Raw genomic sequence first — 13,293 nt, 5'->3', positions numbered from 1 at the left:
ACATAGTACTATAAGTCGTAGCCTCAGCAATCAGACAAGAAGACATAAAAGGCATCCAAATTGGCAAAGAAGTCAAACTCTCACTCTTTGTAGATGATATACTTCATGTGGAAAACCCAAAGTTTTCTGCCCCAAAACTGCTAGAACTCATATAGGAATTCAGTAAAGTGTCAGGATATAAAACCAATGCACAGAAATCAGTTGTATTTCCATACAAAAACAATAAGACAGAAGAAAGAGAAATTAAGGAGTGGATCTCATTTACAATTGCACCCAAAACCATAAGATACCTAGAAATAAGTCTAACCAAAGAGACAAAGAATCTGTACTCAGAAAACTATAGAATACTCATGAAAGAAATTGAGGAAGACACAAAGAAATGGAAAAAATTCCATGCTCATGGATTGGAAGAAAAAAATTTGTGAAAATGTCCACGCTACCTAGAGCAATCTATACATTTAATACAATCCCAGTTAAAATACCATCAATATTCTTCAAAGAAAGGAACAAATAATCCTAAAATTTATATGGAACCAGACCCTAAGTAGCCAGAAGAATGTTGAAAAATAAAACCAAAGCTGGTGAAAAATATTGAAAAATAAAACCAAATCACAATTCTGGACTTCAAGCTCTATTACAAAGCTGTAATCACCAAGACAGTATGGTACTGGCACAAAAACAGACACACAGATCATTGGAACAGAAAGAGAGCCCAGAAATGGATCCTCAACTCTGTGATCAACTAATCTTCAACAAAGCAGGAAAGAATGTCCAGTGGAAAAAAAGACAGTCTCCTCAACAAATGGTGTTGGGAAAATTGGACAGCCACATCTTTTGATGCAAAAGAATGAAACTGGGCCATTTCCTTACACTACACCACACCACACAAAAAAATGGACTCAAAATGTATGAAAAACCTAAATATGAGACAGGAATCCATCAAAATCCTTGAGGAAAACACAAGCAGCAACCTCTTTGACCTCAGTTGCAGCAACTTCTTCCTAGAAACATTGCCAAAGGCAAGGGAAGCAAGGGCAAAAATGAACTATTGGAACTTCGTCAAGATCAAAAGCTTTTTTTTTTTCTTTTAAAGATTTTATTTATTTATTTGACAGAGAGAGAGATCACAAGTAGGCAGAGAGTCAGGCAGAGAGAGAGAGAAGCAGGCTCCCCACTGAGCAAATAGCCCGATGCGGGGCTTGATCCCAGGACACTGAGATCTTGACCTGAGCCGAAGGCAGCGGCTTAATCCACTGAGCCACCCAGGAGCCCCAAGATCAAAAGCTTTTGCACAGCAAAGGAAATAGTCAACAAAATCAGAAGACAACCAACAGAGTGGGAGAAAATATTTGCAAATAATGTATCAGATAAGGGGATAGTATCCAAAATCTATAAAGAATTCATCATACTCAACACCCAAAGAACAAGTAATCCAATCAAGAAATGGGCAGGAGACATGAACAGACATTTCTGCGGAGAAGACATCCAAATGGCCAACAGGCACATGAAAAAGTGCTCAACATCACTGGGCATCAGAAAAATACAAATCAAAACCATAGTAAGATATCACCTCACACCAGTCAGAATGGCTAAAATTAACAAGTCAGGAAATTACAGGTGTTGGGGAGGATGCAGAGAAAAGGGACTCTTTCTGCACTGTTCGTGGGAATGCAAACTGGTGCAGCCACTTTGGAAAACTGTATGGAGGTTCCTCAAAAAGCTGAAAATAGAGATACCCTATGGCCTAACAATTACGCTACTGGATATTTACCCCAAAGATACAATTGTAGTGATCCAAAGGGGCCCATGCACCCCAATGTTAATAGCAGCTATGTTCACAATAGCTAAACTATGGAAAGAGCCTAGATGTCCATCAACAGATCAATGGATAAAGAAGATGTGGGGTATATATACATGTGTGTGTGTGTGTGTACACACACACACACACACACACACACACACACACACAATGGAATATTATGCAGCCATCAAAAATGAAATCTTGCCATTTGCAATGATGTGGATGGAGCTAGAGGGTATTATGATAAGCAAAATAAGTCAATCAGAGAAAGACAATTATCATATGGTCTCACTGATATGAGGAATTTGAGAAACAAGACAGAGGATCAGAGGGAAAAATGAAACAAGATGAGACCAAAGAGGGAGAAAAACCATAAGAGACTCTTAATCTCAGAAAATAAACTTAGGGTTGCTGGAGTGGAGAGGAGTGGAAAGGATGGGTAGCTGGGTCATAAACATTGAGGAGGGTATGTGCTATAGTGAGCACTGCGAATTGCATAAGACTGATGAATCACAGACCTGTGCTCCTGAAACAAATAATGTTATGTTAAATATGTTAATAAAAAAAATAAAGGATGAGAATTAAAAAAAAAAAAAAAGAATGTCTTTGTTTACCTGAGAGCCTCAAGCTACCCCAGATATTCTTTGATAACAACGGTAGGGGCTTTGACCACTCAGTATCAGCTTGACTTCCAGAGCCACTGAAAACTAAGGCAAGCCACATGGGCCATCAATCATACTATGTGACCAACACCCAGTGATACTGGACACCAAGGCTCAGGCAAGCTTCCTTGGTCATCAATACTCCAGGCATATTTTCACACATTCTGTTTTGGAGAAGTTAGCACTGTCTAAAACTCCACTGGGAGAGGACAAATGCAAGATATGTTTGAAACCAGCCTAAGGTGTTTCTTCTCATTGCTGATTTTAAACTGCCCCTTTCCCTGTAATAAATTATAAGCATAAGAATAATAGTTACGAGTGAGTTCTGTGGGTACTCCTAGTGATTTATCAAAACTGAGACTAACTTTGTAGACCCCAAAACTTGCAAATGGCTTCAGAAGTGAGAGTGATCTTATGGACTGATGAACCTCACAATTATTCAAGGTTATAATGGCCAATAATCCAGACCACAAAGTTACAGAAATATGTGAGAAAGACATTTGGAGCAATGTCATGGCACAAAGGAAAAAAAAATAGCACAATTTCTTAGTGTTGGGCTTGTTTTAGTGGACCAGTGAAGGTATGCTGAATGACTTGGCTGGGTAATCAAATATAAGCATCCCCATCCTCAGGAACATCTCCCCTAGCAGAGTAATTTGGAGTGGGTAGAGTTTGAGATGTTGTAAGTGGAAAGCTAATGAATGATGTTTTGTTTGTTTACTTTGAATGAGGAAACTTGGAGTGGTTCTTCAGCTTGGGCCAGGGACAGCTGGGTGAAGGGAAGCCAGTTGGTATCTACCACTCAGACTTTCAAACACCAAAAATGATTGGCCAATGACCTCTACCACTTCATAGAATTCCAGAGAGTATGCTGCAGATTATTTTGAGTAGACTATACCTTCATGGAGATACAGAATCACAGTTGCCACAACTGAAACTTGGTAGTTGTGTACTATCAAAACAGGTCTTCCTAGGTTGTTTGGCCCAAAAGATGGAACTATTTTAATTTTATGAGAATAGGTGAGATCCTAGCACATGATTTAGGAAGTAGACAATAGACTTATTCACTGCACAAAGATTTAAAGAGTGGTTCTCTGAAAGAAGGACAGGATTTTTCAAAGCCTCTTCAGGAAAACATTTCAGCTAAGCAAAGATGAATTTTCTTACAATCAGAACTCTGCACAAGCTAAGTACATTATTTAAGGTTTTCCCCCATTACTGAAGTTCTTAAGACATGAACTAAAAATATTTTTACAAGATAATTTTAGAACAAAGTTAAGTTGTATTAATTTGGTTAGTTATATCAAATAAACTATACTATATCAAATAAACTATATATACATATATATGTGTGTGTATATATGTATATATATATAAAGGAGCACAGTATATTTATTTCTTCCTCACATAACCTTTTAAAGGAGGTGTTTTAACTAGTCCTGATTCAGAAAACAGTATCAATACATCTTAAAGCTCTCATTCCCTAAAACATTGTAATTCTCTATAACCAGAATAGACAAAAATAAATTCCCTACAACCAGAATAGACAAAAATAAAGTGAGAGAGCATGGAGATAACATGCCTGCTTCTTAAAAGTCTTGGTCCTTGAAGAGTAGATATCTCATCCATTCAAATTCCACTGTTCAGAACCCAACCATTTAGCTCTATCTATCTGCAAGTGGCTCAGAAAGAAGGGAAAGCAAGTGTTTTCCTGAGTAGCGAGCAGCTTCTGATTATCCATTAATGATTTATTCCCTGGAATGTGATCAATGTTGCCTTCCTTTCAAGGAGCCCATTCCATATTTAACCAAATGATTATTGAGCACATTGCGGGTAGAGGATATCGCTTTGTAATACATACAGATTTACTAAGAATTAATCATATAATATTAACAGTTTATTTGGGGTTCTCTAAATTAGAAATCTTATTTAGCAGGAACTTTGAGAAAGTATCTCAAGATATTCAATTGGTCCTGAGACATGAATGAGAAGTAGATTGCAGGGACGCCTGGGTGGCTCAGTTGGTTAAGCAGCTGCCTTTGGATCAGGTCATGATCCCAGTGTCCTTCGGACTGAGTCCAGCATTGCACTCCTTGCTCTGCAGGGAGCCTGCATCTCCCTATACCTCTGCAGGTCACTCTGCCTGCCTGTGTTCTCTCTCTCTCACTCTAACAAATAAATAAATAAAATCTTTTTTTTTTTTTAAAAAAGAAGTAGATGGCAGAGGAGTTAGATAAATTCTTATTTCAAAAACCTTACCCCAAAGATTTAAACATATCAGTATTGTCTGGAGGGAGGACCTGTGGATGGTGTTCTCAAGGACTTAACTTGATCCTGAACTCATGTAAGTGTTTTTAAAAGCCTTAGATTAAGACATAGAAGTTTTATTTATCAAACTGTGACTGCCATCAAGTGGAATAAGGTTTAATAAGTTAATAGAATCAGAATTGGTAAAAACATGGATGCTCAGCAAACTCTAATAAATGATTTAATAAGTAATAAATATGGTAGAACTTTGTATAAATAAAGAAAAATGCCTGCTTTTGGTTGGAGCACATTAAGTGCACAGCAACTACTGATACATAAGAGGGAGGAAGCTGACCTAATAATGGATCATGTGGTAAGACCTAAGAGTTAGTTTACTATAAATTCCATAGAGCCATCAACTTGCTGGGGGAAAAATAAACTAACACAAGCTTATCATACATAAATAGAAGTCAGTATTTTCTCAAAGAAAGAAACAGTTCTGCAGGATGATGCACTCTGACTAGGCATATTTGGAGTAACTTTAATTTCTAGGCAACATATTTCAAGGACATTGGTAAATGTAGTATACTCTAAAGAATGCCTAGGACCAAAAATTTGGAAAATACCTTATGAATAATAGTTGAATGAATTAAAAATGTTTAGACTAGGAAAGGAAATGATCAGAACATTTTTCTTGTGAGAAGAGAAGAGTTCCAATCCTGCTCTAACCCCACTACTAGGTGAATGTCCTCTTTTACCAATATATGTTATGTTATTTTTGGATTATTGCTACATTAATATTACAGTGTTATGTTGTTATAATAATAATAGTGAATATAGAGGCAAGATGCTAGCACTTTACTGGGACTATCTCAGGTATTTCTAACAACATTCCTAGGAGGTAGGCATGGTTACTATTCCCATGTTACACATGACATTACTGGAGACACAAAAGTTATACAATGTACATATGGTCACACTGCTAATAAGTGCCAGAACTTGGATTAGAGCCAAGAAATACAGCCTACTGAGTTCTGCCCTAACCACTACACCACTGCCATTCTGAGAATTATAGAATGTTCTTATAATTAAATACAAATCTTCACATTTTCAGCCCCATTAGAGAATTAGATGCCCAAACTTCAAATAATCAAGAGGAAACTAGGTCTCCAAATGACAGGTGGATAATTTAGAAATTCTACACTATGTGAAATGTTGGAATAAATGACTACTGAAGCGTTTTCAACTTTTAAGATATTATGATTCTAGGGCGCCTTGGTGGCTCAGTGGGTTAAGCCTCTGCCTTCGGCTCAGGTCATGATCTCAGGGTCCTGGGATCAAGCCCTGCATCAGGCTCTCTGCTCAGCAGGAAGCCTGCTTCCCCCTCTCTCTCTCTGCCTGCCTCTCTGCCTACTTGTGATCTCTCCCTCTCTGTCAAATAAATAAATAGAATCTTTTTTTAAAAAGATTTTATGATTCTATTATGTATATAATTTCACCTTTTCTTTCTCCACACAACTGGACAGCTTGGCCTTGAGCAGGGGTGGGACTGAACTGTAAGCATTAGCTCAAAGGAATTGTACTGTATGATTGGAAATTTAGTGGTTGCCAGGTTTTTGTTCTTGCCATTTCTTTTAGGTGAAATGCCCGCCCATATTCTTCTACTCCCATATTTCGAACATTATTTTAAGAGTCCTTTAAATTGCCATCCTCCCTGTAAAATTTTCCTTGCCCCTCCGGGTATAATAAATGGTTAATTTTATATGTCAACTTGACTAGACTATGGATTCGTTTGGTCAAACACTATTCTAGATGTTGCTGCAAAGTGAATTTTTATATGTGATCCACATTTACAATCATCTAACTTTAAATAAAGCAGATCAGCATTTATAATGTGAATAGGCTTCATCCAATCAATTAAAGATCTTAAGAGGGTTCTCAAAGAAGGAATTCTGCCTCCATACTGCAACACAGAAATTCTGCCTTAGTTTCTAGGTTTGACAGTTAAGGCTACAACTCTTACCTGAATTTCTAGGTTGCCAGCTTGCCCTACAGATTTTGGGCTTGACAGCCTCCACAATATAAAATAAGATATATGTTTCATGTTGATTCTCTTTGCTACCAGAGAGCCCTAATACACCAGGAGACAATTTATGTCTTCTTCCTCAGTACTCTATTGCCCCTACTCTCTTATCTATATTAACCATTCCTCTCTGGAGAATTTTTTGTTTATTTATTTTTTTTTTTGAAAACCCTCTTTTGTTACTTCACTTACATACTGAGTCTTCTCACACCAAACCTAGATTTTTTTCAGGTCTCTCCCAAAAAGGCTTCACATACCACACATTTTTCCAAAACAGCCAAAGTTATAGAGGTTCTAATTCAATCCATAGTTCCTCTCCAACTCAACTTGACTTAGAAGGCATCTCAAAGTTTACTTGCCCACCCAATCTGCCACATAGAGGAAAGAGTTTTCACTCTGATAAATGAATGGAATAATGTAATGCTATGCTTCAATGTATATATAGTTGTTTTATTTATATACAGTGCTGTGAATTTAATGAAAATTGACAAGAAACCTACACACACACACACACACACACACACACACAAGTTGATATGTATTTGGCATGTAACGAAGAGAAAATACAGTGTTTTAAAGCATAAGTACAGACAACCCGGCTATTAGAATTAGCAGACAAGGACTTAGCAGCAATTATTACAAATATATTATTTTCAGTTGTAGGAAAGTAGACCTAATAGTTAACAGAAGATAAATTTCAAAAGAGAAATGAAGTGAATGGAAATTCTAGAATCAAAAAAGTTATTCTCTAAAAGCATTTGCATACACACACATACATATATACATGTGGGCTTTAAAGTAGATTAGACATTAGAAAATAAACATTAGTAAACTTGAAGGTAATTCATTAGGCATTTCCAAATTAAAGCAGAGAGAAGATATATTCAAAAACAAGAGATAAAGTGTTAGTAACCTGTGGGATATTCTCAAGGGGCTAAATTTACATGCAAATAGAGGTTCAAAAGAGGAGTAGTAGCAGAGAATATATTTGAAGAAATAAAGGTCTAATTTTTTCTGAATTTTACAAAATAAACACTAACCCATAGTTTAGGAAGTTCAATCACCCTGAAGCAGCATAAATACAAAAAAAAAAAAAAAAAAAAAAAAAACCTATAACACATCACAGTCACATTAATAAAATGCAAAATCAACTACCTTAAAAACAGAGAAAGATAAATTTAAATACAGCACAGTAAAACAAAACAAATAAGCAAGCAATGATGGCTGACTTACCTAAAGACTGCAAAATAACATAAAAATATTGACAAGTATATAGACATAAATATCCAAGACCTGACAATATAGAGATGATAACTTTTCCACTAAATATATTGCTCTAAGAAATTTAACGAATAATATTAGGGATTTCCCTTTAAAAAATAAAATTCTATTTAAGAGTAAAGTTTTAGTATCTCCTCTGGAATTTCACCTATGTAGGCTGTTGGCAGGGTGATATTACTTGACAGGATGAGAGGGTGGCAAAGGAACAGACCTAAATTCTTCATCACCCTCATCAGACCTTTCTTTCTCTACTCCAGCAAGCTGCCGCTGAAGCCTCTTGCGGTGGAGGGCCACGTACAGCAGCACACAGGCAGGCCCTTCTTCTGCCAGAGCCTCTCCAGTGCCCTCTACTGACGAAGTTTAGCGTTTGCCAACCGGCAAAGAACACTATCACCGGGCAGAGTTCCGTTATCACAGGGCAAGCAATTAAGGTTCTATTTGGAGCTCACAGGCAATTAATTGACAAGTGACATAATAGCAATGGGCTGAAAGTATTTTAGGGAATATTATGTTAGTTATTTAAACATTATTATCACCATCTTTTATTAATCTGGAAGGATGAGACTGTAACAAAATAAACTACAATAAATTTAGGATTTCTCATGTTGCTTCCAGAATTTCTTTCTCTGAATATGAATGGAAGGAAGACTTTGAGGAGAACCAATGAAGGGAAAGGAAAGGAGGTCCTTATGAAAACTTTTAATATTTATTAGTACTGATTTTGTACAAAATATGTTGTAAGTTAGTGGGGATACAATATAAACCTTTCATACTTTTTAAATACAATTGAGAGATAAGTCATGCAATTAAAAAGAAAGGTCCTTCTAGAATTCATTAGATATTTATTGCCAAAGTAGTGTGCAAACAAGAAGTACTGTACAAAATCAAAGGAGGGACAACTACTGTAGGCTTTGGGTGATCAACAAGATTTCCTGAAGGAAAAAAGGCGTAAGGGTCAGGGATAGGACTGTGCAGAAAATGGTTAGAGAAAGTAAGGGTTCTGGTTTCCATATAGGAATACTGAAGAAGAGTGTAAAGATGGGATAAGATCTAGGTTGATCAAGAGAGAGAAAATATAAATAAAAGTTTCAAATTAATCTCTCAGAAAATAGACATTTAAAATTCTTAAACAAGAGAAAGATATAATTTAAGTGATGTCATAAGCAAAATAAGCTAGTGAGGGTATTCAACATGGATTGAAATTAAGGGAGAAATAGATGGAGATATCCAATGGAAATCATTGCTATAAATAGTGAAGACATTGGTACTTAGGATTGGATCTCAGTATTGACTGTAAAATGAACAGAGTCAGTTTATTATGAAACTATTACAGAAAGGTAAGTAATCATAAATACCATCTTGGGATAATAACTAACATAGTTAAATTCACACATGTAAGTCACAAGAGAGTAGAAACAAACTTTCCATGTGAACATATTAGCTAAGAAAACACATAAAAACATGATACCTGCCTGACCTAAAGGGGAGGCACTTACAGAAGGACCCTGATCCTGAAGCAGCATAAATACAAAAAAAAAAAAAAAAAAAAAAAAAACTATCACAGAGACAGCACATCATCTTCACAGCTGAACTCATAAGAATTTTTTTAAGAAAACCATGAGAAGCAAACTGTTCCCTGCTAAGTTAGCCTGCTATAGCGCAAACCACCATTTTTATCACCTTTCCGCTGATCAGCTTGACCACTGACAAATAAGATTCTCTAGGAATTTGCCTTTTTGCAGAGAGACAATATGTATATGCTTGATTTCCCTGAAATATCAGTAAACACCAGCTGTGTGCCAACTTAATGTCTCTGTTTTCTTTATCACTACTAATGAAAATGTAGTCAGCATTCATACCAGAATGATTTCCTCAGCATTACATTCCACCAGAATACTACCTAGCATTGCTTTTTCTCTCAACCATAGTGAGTTTCTTAAAATACCATTTAAAAATCACATCTCTATATATAATTCGCATACCAGTTGGCAGATGAAGGTAGAATTGTGTTAAAAGTATCATTTGTACTATGAGAATAAGTGTCATTTATTGCAAACCTTATGCCTCATAATGAATACACCAAGATAGCAACAAAAAAGCCAGTTACAAACTATTTTTTCCTTACTTTTTCAATGTTACAACTACTACACAACTACAAAATGAAAATACTATAACTCACATAGAATTTCCTTTTACTTCTTACCAACAAGGATTTTTTTTTTTTTAAATAAACTTAAGTGATCACAGTGTGGCAGCTTCTTTGCTAAATTCTGTGGACACAAAATGACAATGTCCCTGCCCTCATATTTTAAAGTTCAGGTAGAAGTCTCCAGCAAAAGAATTACAGAACACTAAAAGAACAAAAAGTAATAAAACAGAACAAGAACACTTGACTCTGCCTAGGGCAACCAAGGAAGGTTTTTCAGAGAAGTTGGTTTTTCAGTGGTCATAGAAGATGAGGTATCGCAAAGGAGAAAAGATTATAGGTAGAAAAAAATATCACATGTTTACAAAGGTAAAGAAAGCTAGGCACATATTTTTATACATAAAATATAGGGAGTTAGAGCACCTGGGTTCCTCAGTTGGTTAAGCAACTGCCTTCAGTTCGGGTCATGATCCTGGAGTCCTGGAATTGAGTCCCACATTGGACTCCCAGCTCCATGCGGGGTCTGCTTCTCTAGCTGACATTCTCCCCTCTCATGTTCACTCTACCCCTCTCTTTCTCAAATAAATAAATAAAATCTTTTTAAAAATTTATAGGGTGTTAATCCAAAATTATTAGAAAATGTTGCCTGTGGAAGTAGCTTAAACTAATCTAAAGCAATATAGTTATTTTTGTTGCCTGAAAATGTACCGATGCTATCTGATGGTTGGAAATTAACAGGCACATTAGTAGGAGGGTTTATATTTAGAAAGATGTCAGAAATGTAGTTGGAAAAGGAGAAAAAATGGTTTACTAAGTTTGCAGAGACAAATAGATTGCAGATATATTTCAAAGAGTCATTTCTTAAGACATATTTTATGTACAAAATTAAAGGAAATATAATAAATGTCTCAGTGTAGATCAGTTGTTTTTGATAAAGTGAATATAGGCAGATTATGTTTAATGAGCTGCTTGATCAACTAACTACTATCCCAATAAGAAGATTCGTAGAGTTGGACCTTCAATCATGCAGGTGCTGGGACCTCTGACACTTCCTCCTCCCCCACAGTGGAACACCGGCTTGTAACTTTTGACTTCCCAAAAACTTAACTACTAATAGGCTGCTGTTGACCAGAACCCTTACGAATAACATAAAATCAATTAACACATCTTTTGTTTATTATATATTGTATTCTTACACTAAAATAAGACAGAAAAAAGAAAATGCTAAGAAAATCACGAGGAAAATACATTTATAATACTGCACTACATCAAAAATACAGACCCCTTGCTCAAAGGTCAATTGTGTTTTTATTGAGGTCTTAAACAACTTTTATTTCTAAGATCTTATTTATTTATTTATTTATTTATTTATTTGAGAGAGAGAGTGAGCATTAGCAGAGGGAAGGGCAGAGGGAGAGGGAGAAGCAGACTCCCCACTGAGCAGGGAGCCTGACATGGGGTTGGATCTTAGGACTCTGAGGTCATGACCTGAACTGATGGCAGATGTGTAACCAACTGAGCCAGCCGGTTGCCCCCAAACACAGAACCTTAAGCAGGCTCCATGCTGAATTCAGAGCCTGACTCAAGGTTTCATCTCAAGACCCTAAAATCATGACCTGAACCAAAATCAAGAGTCCGATGCTCAACTGACTGAGACACCCAGGCACCCTGCTCTTAACTTCTATGTGACAGCTTACTTCAATGCCATTGTGCCTTTGAATGAATACAGGTAAATTAATTAAATCATTAACAAAGCTGGGTGTTAAAGGAATGCAGAGAAAAATGTAGATTCAAGAGAACATTTAGATTCTTGAGATGTTGTGAATTACCCCTATTTTCATCCCTTTAAGATTTGAGAATTATTCAAAATTAGTTTCCCAGAAGGCGGCAGGTGGAAGTAATGTATCATCTAAACCAAACTTCAATTTTCAAACATTTAAATTTATGAAAAAATTTTGTCTAAGTTTGCATTTTCACAATTAAAGTATAACTTGGTAAATGAAAAATGCAATGAATTAATTGTCTGTATGATTTAAACACCTTTTAATGTGTTTATGCATGTATATATGTATGTATGATTTTAACACCGTCCTGTCTCTCCCCATTCCATCTGAATACGAGGGCTCTCTTCAGGACTGTCTCTAGAGTTTTTTTCAGCAAGACACACTGGCCTGGAATAACCAAATTCACTGTTGCCTCTGTGAAACCAAGCAAGAAACAGCTGTAAGAGCCAGTATCTCCAAAGCACCAAAAATAATTATCTTTCACTTAAAAAGATTTGACATTCTGGGTACAATGAAAAGGAAACTGAGAACAGATATTCATTACCCACTCACTAACTTGGACCTTACCCCTTACATTTGTCCGGTTTTTCGGAAACACCCTAAATATAACCTCTGTGCAGTGGTGAACCACTTCGGTGACCTGGATGGTGGCCACTACACTGCTTTCTGCAAGAACTCAGTGACCCGGACCTGGTATAGCTTTGATGACACATGAGTCAGTGAGATTCCAGATACTTCAGTTTAAACTGCTACAGTCTATCTCCTGTTCTACAGCTGCCAGCCTTTTTCTATACCTATTACAAAATGCAAGAGCTAGGAAAAAGGGTATTTCCTGAAAACTGCAAAACAAGCGATCAGAAACTGGTACTTAAGTTTTGCTTTGTCATTAAACTCTTGCTACTTAAAAAAAAAAAAAGTATGTTAAAATCATACATACATGTGCATACATACATAAACACATTAGAAAATGAAGGTGTTTTTTTTTCAGACTGAGTCAGTTGAGATGACCAATTGTTCTGTCATCACAGTCAACTTTTAGAAAGGACGAATATTCCATTGATGGAATATCCTCATTAAAAAGGATTTAATTCCTTGAGAAGTGCCTCTACAAAAGTCTTAATAACATGAATTATGTAATATTCCAAATTTCTGATAAGTTAAAAAAACAACCCCAAAATGATTCAAAGTATTTTTTGGCTCACAGTATTTACTAAAACATCCTACTTTGACTTTCCAAAGGTTATTTGCCAAAAATTGTGTTTCCCATAGCCCATTCCCAATTTTTGCAA

General features: G+C 36.1%; 1 pseudogene; it reads left to right on the top strand.

Annotated features, from left to right (window-relative positions):
- The first annotated feature begins 12,278 nt into the window (after window positions 1-12,278).
- On the top strand, window positions 12,279-12,821 carry LOC111156060 (annotated as a pseudogene).
- Window positions 12,822-13,293: the final 472 nt, after the last annotated feature.

Source organism: Enhydra lutris, unplaced genomic scaffold (assembly GCF_002288905.1).
Source record: "Enhydra lutris kenyoni isolate GAN:26980312 unplaced genomic scaffold, ASM228890v2 scaffoldscaffold3, whole genome shotgun sequence".
Classification (NCBI taxonomy): Eukaryota; Metazoa; Chordata; class Mammalia; order Carnivora; family Mustelidae; genus Enhydra; species Enhydra lutris.
The sequence above is the reverse complement of the archived record's forward strand: the minus strand, read 5'-3'. Positions and strand labels throughout refer to the sequence as shown.